The 12,381-nt window shown below is 42.6% G+C and overlaps 1 protein-coding gene across 1 annotated transcript in view; it reads left to right on the plus strand.

Moving 5' to 3' along the window:
* Window positions 1–12,381, plus strand: part of USP9X (ubiquitin specific peptidase 9 X-linked) — a 461,171-nt gene that overhangs the window by 101,627 nt on the left and 347,163 nt on the right. The window contains exon 3 of the mRNA XM_059158617.1: window positions 8,518–8,603. The gene's annotated coding sequence lies outside the window, so the exon portion shown is untranslated. The remainder of the gene's footprint in view (window positions 1–8,517; window positions 8,604–12,381) is intronic.

Below are 12,381 nucleotides of genomic sequence, written 5' to 3' on the forward strand. Positions count from 1 at the left end.
TGGTATGCTAAGCAGAATAAGTCAGTCAGAGAAAGACAAATACCCTATGATTTCACTCATATGTGGAATTTAAGAAACAAAACAAATGAGCAAAGGAAAAAGAGAGAAAAGCCAGCAAACAGACTCTTAACTACAGAGAACAAACTGATGGTTAGGAGAGGTGGGCGGGAATGGGTGAAATAGGCCATGGGGATTAAGGAGGGCACTTGCTGTGATGAGTACCGGGTGATGTATGGAAGTGTTAAATCTTTATATTGTACACCTGAAACTAATATAATGCTGTATGTTAACTGGAATTAAAATGAAGACTTTAAAAAAAAAAAACACCCCAGCATCCTAAACACAGTGAAACAGTAAGAAAAAACAAAACAAAATACCAAATCCTTGGTAATGTTCTGCCACTAAATTAGACAACTCTGGAACCACCTATCCCCAGGCATGCTATATGAATTAATAAATGCTATTATTTAATTTATTTTTTAAAGATTTTATTTATTTGACAGAGACAAGCAGCGGGAGAAGGAGAGAGAAAAACGGGCTCTCCGCTGAGGAGGGAGCCCCTCATGGGCTCAGTCCCAGGACCCTGGGATCATGACTCAAGCTAAAGGCAGATGCTTAACCAAGCCACCCAGGTGCCCCAATAAATGCCATTATTTTAAAGCCAGGGCTTTTCTTTTAATTAACATATAATGTATTATTTGTTTCAGGGATACAGGTCTGTGATTCATCAGTCTTACACAATTCACAGCACTCAACATAGCATATACCCTCCCCAATGTCCATCACCCAGCCACCCGATCCCCCCACCCCCAGCACCCCTCAGTTTGTTTCCTGAGATTAGGAGTCTTTTATGGTTTGTCTCCCTCTAAGCCTTTGTCTTGTTTCATTTTTTCCCTCCCTGCCCCCCACGGCCCCCCACCCTGATTCTCAAATTCCTCATATCAGTGAGATCATATGATAATTGTCTTTCTCTGACTTATTTTGCTTAGCATAATGCCCTCTAGTTCCATCCACATTATTGCAAATGACAAAATTTCATTTTTTGATGGCTGCATAATATCCCATTGTATATATATACCACATCTTCTTTATCCATTCATCTGTTGATGGACATCTAGGCTCTTTCCATAGTTTGGCTATTGTGGACATTGCTACTATAAACATTCAGGTGCACGTGCCCCTTCGGATCATTACATTTGTATCTTTAGGTAAATACCCATAGTGTGATTGCTGAGTCGTAGGGTAGCTCTATTTTCAACTTTCTGAGGAAACTCTGTGCTGTTTTCCAGAGTGACTGCACCAGCTTGCATTCCCACCAACAGTGTAGGAGGGTTCCCTTTTCTCCGCATCCTTGCCAATACCTGTTGTTTAATTTTAGCCACTGGTTAATTTTAGCCACTCTGACTGGCATGAGGTGGTATCTCACTGTGGTTTTGATTTGTATTTCCCTGATGCCGAGTGATGTGGAATACTTTTTCATGTGTCTGTTGGCCATTTAAATGTCTTCTTTGCAGAAATGTCTGTTGTGTCTTCCGACCATTTCTTGATTGGATTATTTGGTTTTTGGGTGTTGAGCTTGATAAGTTCTTTATAGATTTTGGATACTAGCCCTTTATCTGATGCGTCATTTGCAAATATTAAAGCCAGCTTTAACTAAGTGTTCTCTCCTTGAGATCAAAAGCATTCTAACCAAAACCAGTAACATTTTAGTACCATATTGTTCTTTATGATATTATTAATACTCATTTATTAGATGATGTAGCAAAACAGATACCAGTCATAGGGGAAAGAACACAGAGTTCTAGCACAAGAAAAGACAAATGAGGTACTAGAAATAGAGTAAATAGGTGGCTAAAAAAGGATGAATGAATGGAGGGAATTTGTTTCCCCAGATTGGAGATAGAGCTAAAAGAAAGCCATAAGTAGACTACAGCAAAGCTAAGCTACACGCATACATTTCCCCTCGTACCAAGTTGACTGTACTGTTTATAGATTAGACTTCCCCTACAGGAGAAGTTACACTCTCTTGATGTGCAGCTTCAAAGTGGAAACAAACAAACAAACAAACCTGAGTATTAAAGAAGAAGCAAGAATGTTTCTTATGTTTTGCATTACTGGCATTATCTATTTGGTTCTTTCCATTTTTGTCTCTAATGAGCTAGATAACTGGAGATAGTTTCTTATCTTAAACCACATTGAGATATCTTAAACCACATTGAGATATCACCTAACACCAGTTAGAATGGCCAAAATTAACAAGACAGGAAACAACATGTGTTGGAGGGGATGTGGAGAAAGGGGAACCGTCTTACACTGTTGGTGGGAATGCAGGTTGGTGCAGCCTCTTTGGAGAACAGTGTGGAGATTCCTCAAGAAATTAAAAATAGAACTTCCCTATGACCCTGCAATTGCACTCCTGGGTATTTACCCCAAAGATATAGATGTAAGTGAAAAGAAGGGCCATCTGTACCCCAATGTTTATAGCAGCAATGGCCACGGTCGCCAAACTATGGAAAGAACCAAGATGTCCTTCAACAGACGAATGGATAAGGAAAATGTGGTCCATATACACTATGGAGTATTATGCCTCCATCAGAAAGGACGAATACCCAACTTTTGTAGCAACATGGACGGGACTGGAAGAAATTATGCTGAGTGAAATAAGTCAAGCAGAGAGAGTCAATTATCATATGGTTTCACTTATTTGTGGAGCATAACAAACAGCATGGAGGACATGGGGAGTTAGAGAAGAGAAGGGAGTTGGGGGAAATTGGGAGGGGAGGTGAATCATGAGAGACTATGGACTCTGAAAAACAATCTGAGGGGTTTGAAGTGGCGGGGGATGGGAGGTTGGGGTACCAGGTGGTGGGTATTATAGAGGGCACGGATTGAATGGAGCACTGGGTGTGGTGAAAAAATAATGAATACTGTTATGCTGAAAATAAATAAATTTAATTTTTAAAAAACCATATGGTAATAATAATAATAATAATAATAAAACATAAGCAGAAAAAAAACCCACCTGAGTATTAAAGAAGAAGCAAGAATGTTTCTTATGTTTAGCATTACTGGCATTATCTATTTGGTTCTTTCCATTTTTGTCTCTAATGAGCTAGATAACTGGAGATAGTTTCTTAAGAGGTTGATACTGGATGATCACAATGTATCACACATTGTGCTAGGGGCTCTGTAAGTATAGTCTGTTTTAATCTTTATAGCAACTTCATAGCAACTGTGGCAGATACTGTCAGTTGCCTGTGTAGTATCCATTTTGTCCTTCTTCCTTGCCCCTCTTAGGATGCTTGTGTCAGAAAGCAGCTCCCCTCCCTCCCCCTGGGCAGAGGAGAGGCAACCCAGTTTGGCAGTAGCCTTCTACAAAGAATTCTTTTCACATATCCTGCTTCCTCACTTGGCTCTGGTTTTGTTCAGGGGGACAATGTTCCCAGGAGAAAACATCACCTCCCCAGACTTCTTTGGGGAAGCCTGTGACAAAGTCTTAGACAGTGAGAAGTAGGCAAAATTGCCACTTGGGTTGTTCAGGAAACTTTTTTTTTTTTTAACACTTCAAAGGAACATGAAAATACATATGTATCTTGTATTTGCTTCCCTGTAACGTTCATAGAGAGGGTATGCACTACAGAGATCTGGGTTTCTGAGAAAAAATTTGGACTGCTTGGAACTCCATTACCCGGTTTTCATGGGCATACATGTATGCAGACACATATGTAAATTTTGCAAGAGATTATGACATAACTTTTAAATCTGGCAATAAATAGATAAGATCAGGGGCACCTGGGTGGCTCAGTGGGTTAAAGCCTCTGCCTTGGGCTCAGGTCATGATCCCAGGGTCCTGGGATCGAGCCCTGCATCGGGCTCTCTGCTCAGCAGGGATCCTGCTTCCTCCTCTCTCTCTCTGTCTGCCTCTCTGCCTGCTTGAGATTTCTGTCTGTCAAATAAATAAATTTTTAAAAATCTTAAAAAAAATAGATAAGATCAAATTGTCCCCACCATGACTTAATATTGGTGAATACAGTGCCTTTGCTCTGTATTTGCAGCACAGAGCTAAGGCACATGGGGCCTAGTATACTTTGTGAAATAGTTACACATATTTCATATTATAATGTGGACACCTCACAGTAAATAACCTGAGAGCAAGAACATTTTGGAAATAGTGTCAGGGGGCTGGTATGCCATTTTAGGTATCTGTAAATGTGAACTTATTTAATTAAGCACAACATTGTCTCTTTTTTTCATGTATTTTCCCCTAGATTTGGGGGGGCGTTTTTAAGGTTTTTTTTTTTAAGATTTTAAGTATTCTCTACACCGAAAGTGGGGATCAAACTCATGACCCCAAGATCGAGAGTCACATGCTCTATCATCTGAGCCAATCAGGTGCCCCTAAGATTTGATTTTTAAGTAATCTCTACACCCAACATGGGGCTTGAACTCACAGCCCCAAGATCAAGAGTCACATGTTCTACCGATGGAGCCAGCCAGGCTCCCCTAGTTCTTCTTATTTTATCATAAATGGATTTTAATAATGATTTAAACGTATGAGGGCCTGATTTCACTTTTTTTTTTTTAAGATTTTATTTATTTGACAGGCAGAGATCACAAGTAGGCAGGGAGGCAGGCAGAGAGAGAGCGAGAGGAAGGGAAGCAGGCTCCCTGCTGAGCAGAGAGCCCGATGTGGGGCTCAATCCCAAGACCCTGGGATCATGACCTTATCCGAAGGCAGAGGCTCTAACCCCCTGAGCTACCCAGGCGCCCCCTGGTTTCACTTTTTTTTTTTTTTTTAAGATTTTATTCATCCAAAGACAACTATCATATGATCTCCCTGATATGAGGAAGTGGAGATGCAATGTGAGGGGGTTGGGGGGGGGGGTTGGAAAAGAAAAAATGAAAGGAGATGGGATTGGGAGGGAGACAAACCATAAAAGACTCAATATCAAAAAACAGACTGAGGGTTGCTGGGGGGAGGGGGGACGGGAGAGGGTGGTGGGGATATGGACATTGGGGAGGGTATGTGCCATGATGAGTGCTGTGAAATGTGTAAACCTGGCAATTCACAGACCTGTACCCCTGGGGATAAAAATACATTATGTGTTTATTTTTAAAAAAAATTAACTTTTTAAAAAAAGATTTTATTCATCCATTTGACACAGAGAGAGAGACCACAGTTAGGCAAAGAGGCAGACAGAGAGAGGGGGAAGCAGGCTCCCCGCTGAGCAAAGAGCCCAATGTGGGGCTCGATCCTAGGACCCTGAGATTATGACCTGAGTAGAAGGCAGAGGCTTAACCCATTGAGCCACCCAGGCACCCCTGGTTTCACTTTTTAAAAAATTTTATTTATTTTTAAAAATTGACATATAGGGGCACCTGGGTGGCTCAGTGGGTTAAGGTCTCTCCCTTTGGCTCAGGTCATGATCCCAGGGTCCTGGGATGGAGCCCCACATTAGGCTTTCTACTCAGCAGGAAGCCTGCTTCCTCCTCTCTCTCTCTGCCTGCCTCTCCACCTACTTATGATATCTCTCTCTGTCAAATAAATAAATAAAATCTTTAAAAATTTGACATATAACATTATATTCATTTGGGGTACACAAGGAACACTCTTTAAAGAGGAGGCCAACTCAGCTCACTCATCTCTTTGGCTTTTTGCCCTTTGTTCATTGCCATTCTTCCTGGAATATAGATGTGATAATCAGAGGTAAAGCAGCCATGTAAGAAACATAAAGGCAAAAGCCAAGCATGATTGTGCCCAAAGCTAGGAGGAGCCTTGTTGGCCATGGCACTATGGAGACATTATATTAACCCTGGACTGCCTTCCTCTAAACTTCTTCATTATGGAAGAAAAACATACTCCTATTTAGTTAAACCTTTGTGGTTAAGTTTCTATTCTATGCAGTTGAATACATGCTAACTGATATAGTTGTACACTGAAGTTTGCCTTTTCAAAATTTGTGAAATTTATCATGTACAGAGTAGTTGGAATTCATAGATAGGATTTGAATGTGAGCAAATCTACCTCCTCGTGGATCCTGCTCCACTCTCCTCCCCCGCAGTGCAAACTACCATCCTAACTTAGGGAATATTTTTTCTCAGTTTGTTGTCATCCCTTTAAAAATTAGTCTCTTGTTCTTATTTTTAAAAAAACAATGAATTTCCTTTCCCAAATTCCATTATGACCATAAACACGATGTCCAAAAAGCAAAACCCTGCAGGGACAAAGAAATTGGGAGAGAAAACAACAAAATCTCAGAAGCAAGAAAGCAGATGGACAAGTCATTACTGATCCAGCAGACCAGAAGAACCTGACCCCTAAGTTTCTCAAGAGGGTTAGGGAGACCAAGAAGCAAAATAATTTCTGGTGTGAAACTCCAGAATGGCTCAGGATTTGGAGGCGACCCATACCTCTGAAAGTGGGGTATAAGTGGGGCTGGAAAACAAGAGGTTTCATTGAAAGTTGGTGTAACCATCAGGATCTAATCAGGAGACAGAAAAACCCCACTAATTATTTGAACAGATAGAATTTAATATAAAGAGTTGTTAATGAGGCATAAAGTTGAACTCTAAGATATCACGGAGGCAGTAACTCTAGGAAGCAGCTACCACTCCCAGGCAGCTGGGAGTCCAGGCGAGGGGATGGGGAATTATCAGAACCTATAAGCTTGGAGGAGGAGCCCATGAGGCAGGGGCCCAGATCCCTGAGGAGCGATTGCTGCTCAGCCGGTACTGGTGTCCCTGGTGTGGGGGCTGGGGACTGGGGGGCCACGATGAGACTGTTTCTGTGAGTGTCAGAAAAATGGCAAACTTACATAAACTATTACTGCAGGAAGGAATCTTTGCTGGAGCAAAGAAGCATTGCTGGGGAACTGCTCACAGCACTAGGAAGACAATTGGACGTAGCTTGATCCTTCTTTCCCCAGCCTTCTGGGTTCCCTCTATTGATTGAAGTGGGCAGAGTCTAAGAAGGAATAGCGGCAGAATCCTTGTGGTTTGACAAGTCTCAACACCAGTGTTGCCAAGCTGAGCACGGAAAGGTTGGATTTAGTCTGAGAGACAATGACATAGTAACTGGCGGTGCTGGTAGTAGAAGCAAGTTTAAACCCAGATCTCCATCCTCAGCAAGGCAATTGCTTCCCCCCACTCTAGCTGCATATTTAGGGGTATTCTCTGGAGGGTAGAGGGCCTCCGGTCTGGGGGACATTAAGCATTGCTGAGGGTGGGATCCTGTATTGAAAATAGGGATTAAGCAAAGGCTTCCTGAACACATGGCCCTCAGCCCTCTTCTCCCAAATGACCTTCACTGAAAGTTAGATGTATGTTTTCCAGACAGGGGTTGGAAGCTTCTCTGAGTATTTGACAGCCCAAGAAAAAAGAGCTAAATATCTTGGTATCAGTATAAGGGTCTAGCTAGATCACAGTGAAATGTATAATCAGTAACCCCCTTTCTTCCAACTAGGCTTATAGGTTATATTCTTAAATGTGAGTAAGATAGCCTGGGACTTCCAGACCTCTCAGGAAACTCTTTAAGGTACAAGACAGAGGCCAAAGATTGAGGGGAAAAAAGAACCTGGAGAAATAAAGACTATGCTCAGAGATATCATCTTTGATATTTAATATTTTCTGGAAAAATAAGATACTGCAACCAAATAAAAAGAAAGTCACCAAAAGGAAACATTTAGAGAATAGGAAAGAATCCTTGGGAAATTAAAAATAAGGTAGCAGAAATGAAAAGCTCAACAGGAGAACTAGAAGCTAAAGTTGAGGAAATCTAGTATGTGGAGCAGAATGATGAAGAGATGGAAAATAGGAGCTAAAAGATAATAAAAGCACTGCATCTCAATAAGGTCAACATATGAATGAATTTCAGAGTAAGAACACATGGAAAATGGAAGGGCAGAAATCATCAAAGAAATAATTCAAGAAAGTTTCTCTGACTTGAAGGGATCAGTTTCCAGACCAAAAAGGCTCACTGTGTGTCCAGAACAAAGGCTGAGCAAAAACCCACATCTATACCAAGGCACATAGCCATGATATTTTGGGAACAGGGGACAAAAAAAAGATCCTATAAGCTGCAGGAAAAAAAATGGTTACACCAGGCAATCTTCCTTGGAGACCCCTGGCAGGAATCATACCCAACTAAAGTAAATAGCTATCATTTATTAAACACCAAAGACTTTACACATGTAATCTCTCTAATTTTATAAACATCCAGCAAATCACATAACCCTATCCCCATTTTATAGATTGGCAAATGGGAGCTCTAGGAGGTGTGTGACTTGGATAAGTGTACACAGCTATTAAAAGTTAATAACTCTTCAGCTCAGGTCATGATCCCAGGGTTGTGAGATCAAGCCCCGCATTGGCTCCATGCTGGGCATAGAGCTTGCTTAAGATTCTCTCCCTCTCCCTCTGGCCCTCCCACAGTGCGTGCTCTCTCTCGCAAATAAATAAATCTTTAAAATAAGTAAATGTGCTCGACTGTGAATACTAGTTACATAATTTGCCTTCCAGATTCATCCACCCTTCACCTGCCCTGTGCCTAGGAGGCATACTTCTTTGGACTCCACTAACAGGCTCCTGTGCCCTCTGGCTTCCAGGTGAGTTCTTCCCTTGGGAAGCTTCAGCAGGAGATCAAAGGGAGGAAGGAGATTGAGTTGAAGGTATGTGGTTCTCTCTCTGTCTGCCTATCATGGTCATCTCATGCTGGCCTCATGCCCTGACAACAGTGTGGCTGCTGTCAGGTGGGTCTCACTATACATTTTTAGGTCTCCAGATTCTTTGGCGTCGATGAGTGGTAATGGAGTCCTCCCCCCCCCCCCCGCAATTCTAGCAGCGCTATCTCCAGTGGTTTTCCTGGACCCTGCCCATGCTTTTTACAGATGGTCCCTTATTAAATTCTTCTCAAAGTACCCCATTTGAGTGTGCCTCTATTTCTTGCTGGGACCCTAGCCCATACATACAACCATGATAATATGAACAATGAATGTTGACTTAATCAAAAATTCATGATATATTGGGAGGTGAGGAGAGGAAATATGTGAATATTTGAGAAGGGTGCATTGAAAGGGAGCTAGGTCCTCGTTTTCCATATGAAGAAAATTGATGATACGTAAAGGCATAAGAAAATATGAAATAGGAATGTATTTGTGTTATTTAGAAATATGGAAGTAAATCCCAGAAGAAATAGCAAAGGGGAGTCAAGGAAATGAAGATCTTCCCAACTTGTTCTGAGGAATAGATTCTAAAACTGTGCTTTTTAGACCATAGTTTGAGACTCATTTGAATCTCGATCAATTTAGGGCATATCAGTCCATTCTTTTATTAATTAGAACAGAGTAGAAATTATTAACATTTTTCACAAGTAGTGAGAGTAAACATGATTTTGTTACATGGTTCAGTTTTATATTTCTGTGTGTGATATAAAATGTAATGTGGATTGAGCTCAAAAAAGCTTTAGAGTCACTATTATGAAAGATCAAATGGTGGCTGAAGACAGGGCAAAGAAGTAAATATCTTGACCAAATGGAGTTAAAGGGTCATGTTACTCTCTGTAGATGCAGTTACATTGCACGTGGCTGACAGGAATTCACTGCATTTGTGTGAGGCCCTGCCAGGTTAATAGTCCCCCATGCAGCTCGTATTATATTCACCCTGTGCCCTATAATGTTCTTGGCTCACTAGCTAATAAAGAAATAAATCCACAGCCTCTCTGGTGGGATGATATATTGCTTTATCATGGAAGCCACTCTCTACAAAGAAATAGAATTGCTCAGGATGGAGCGGGGTTGGGGGGTAGAACACCGCAATAGGACCAGCAAGGTGAATAAAAATTACTTCCAATACAGGAGGAAATGACATTTACACCCAGACCTCTTTGCAACCAACACTTATACTACAAACCAGGTGATTCAGAGCTTAAGCTAACCTAATTCCTAAAATGTAAAACCAAAACCACCTTCTCATAGGAATAAGCATTTAACTTTCCTTTTGTTAGAGAGGTAGAAAATGAGATCCAGCCAGGTGAAATAAATTGCAACAGTGTACAGTTTTCAAATCTGCACGAAGATACCATTGCAGCGTACATAGTTGAAGCGCTATATAATTATGGAATTCCAACTATATTTATTCTGTAAATGATGGAGTGACATGATTCTCCGTTGTGAGAGGAAGGTGAGGGACTGGCGACCCACAGGTGACCCCGAAAACCCAGTGATTCGTGTGAATCCATCTGTTTGAGCTCTTCAGAATCTTAAGCACAAATGACAAGTGCAAAACTGTTGTTCATGAGAATAAGCCCTGGTAAATGCTCTAAGTATATTTTTGATTTTAACAACTCATTGTGAATGGCTTGTCCGTTAAAAGTTGGCCCCCTTACATAACAGCTTTTTAAGCCAATGGTAGAGTCAGCTCTCTGTGGCAGTGTGAGGGTGAAAGGGAGTCTGAGGGATTGTCCCCAGCTCTGGTCTCAGGAAAACATCACCTCTCCTGGAGAATACAAAAGCAGCTGGAAACTTGGGCTCACCAGCGCCATCACTTCCTCCTTCTTCAGTGGGAGCTGGTGAATGGAGAGCAGTGGAGACAAGGCTGCTTCTCCACCTCGCTTACGGCCTGTAGCAGGCCTGTGTGTTCACCTCTGAGCCAGGCACCATGAAGAGCCAAAAGGAGGAAGAAATGGGGTTCCACTCTTGAGGAGCTTTCAGTCTCATTAGGTACCCATGAGACAACTCGAGCATGACATCAGGTAGGATCTAAGAAGAGCAGGAATGGTGTGTACTGAGAAATCAGTTCGGCTGAAGAGGTCCGTGTCCCTGAGGCCCTCCTATAACATGGTGGGAGAAGTCCTGCCACCTTAGAGGGGGCTGTGCAGTAGGCTGAGGCTCTCATTTTCCACAATGTGGATGGGCCACACCAAGTGAAAGGAAGGGCTGAAACGCCCTTTTGTGCTCGTCGCTGCAACCCACTAACCTTAAGAGCTAATCTGCTCAGGATCTCAAAACCCAAATGCCTGTCCTCCTGAAGCCACCATTTATCCCCCAATAATGCTGCAGAAGGCTGGGTTGTAAGAAGTGGGTATTGGGAAAACCAAGTCCCACGGTCTCACAGGCCTGTCATCTGCCTGAAGCAACCACACAGCGAGATAGTTAAGACACAACCATGCGGTGGATGCCTCAGGCAGGCTCTTGGTCTCCAACAACATCAGTCCTGACTGGTTAAACAAAAAGGAATGTATCGAGGGATAGTAACAGGGGCTCACAGAATCTCTGGGGTGGTGAGAGAATCAGGTTCGTACGCCTGAACCGGGCTGTCAGACAGTTCCCACTGCTGGGCGTGAGCCCTGGGCAGAGCCCATGACCTATGCCAGGCACGGGGTGCTCCCAACTAGGATCTCTGCCTCTGCTACCCTGAAGGCCGGAAATCTCTTCTCCAGGCTTTGCCACCCTCACTAGAATGGATTCTGTGCCATCCCTCTGCTATCACTCTCTCCCAAAGCAGACTCTCCCAGGAGCCCCATTACAGACTCACACTGGAGCTGCAAGTGTGTCTGGGAAAGGAAGTTTTTGCCTTCTGCTTTAGGAGACAAAATTTGCAAAATCATCCTAACATAGGGAGGTTATGCAGAGGCGCCAGGCAGCCAAAAGGCATGGGAAAAATGTTCATTTGTTCCATGAGCCTAAGGCAGAACATACACAGGGTTCCAGTTCCACATTGTTGACCTCTCTACACATGGCCTCCATGACATTTGAAATAAGGCATTTCTCATTCAGTAGAGCACAGTGACTCTTTTCTTGATCATCCAAGGTCATGGGATGGTTGTGCAGGTTGGGTAGCCCAAGGCAGCAGCAACAGCAGCAGGCAGGAGCCAAAAAGGAACACGTGGCTTACAAAGTGCCTCTTGACATACCCAATACCAGTGATATTCTGTGCTGATGTCAGTCACTGAGGAAAATGCTGGATCACAGTTCAGATGCTCATTTGCCTGGTAAAACCACACACTAAAACAGGACTTCAGTGTCTTCTTCAAAGCTGGAACAGAACGTCTCAGTGAGAACTATTGGTTGTATTGGTTTCTTGTGGCACCACAAGCCGGGGCACCTGCGTGGCTCATTCAGTTGAGTGTCCAACTCTTGATTTCAGCTCAGGTCACGATCTCGGGGTTGTGAGACTGAGTCCTATGTTAGGCTCCGTGCTCAGCACAGAGTCTGCTTGTCCCTCTCCTTCTACTCCTCTCTCCTCTCCATCACTCACTCACTCTCTCTCTTAAATAAATAAAATCTTAAGAAAAATGGCCACAAATTTGATGGCTTAAAATAATATACACTTATTCTCTCACAGTTTTAGAGACCAGAGTTCTGAAATCGGTATCACTAGGCCAAA

The sequence above is a fragment of the Mustela lutreola genome, chromosome X, assembly GCF_030435805.1.
Source record: "Mustela lutreola isolate mMusLut2 chromosome X, mMusLut2.pri, whole genome shotgun sequence".
NCBI classification, from domain to species: domain Eukaryota; kingdom Metazoa; phylum Chordata; class Mammalia; order Carnivora; family Mustelidae; genus Mustela; species Mustela lutreola.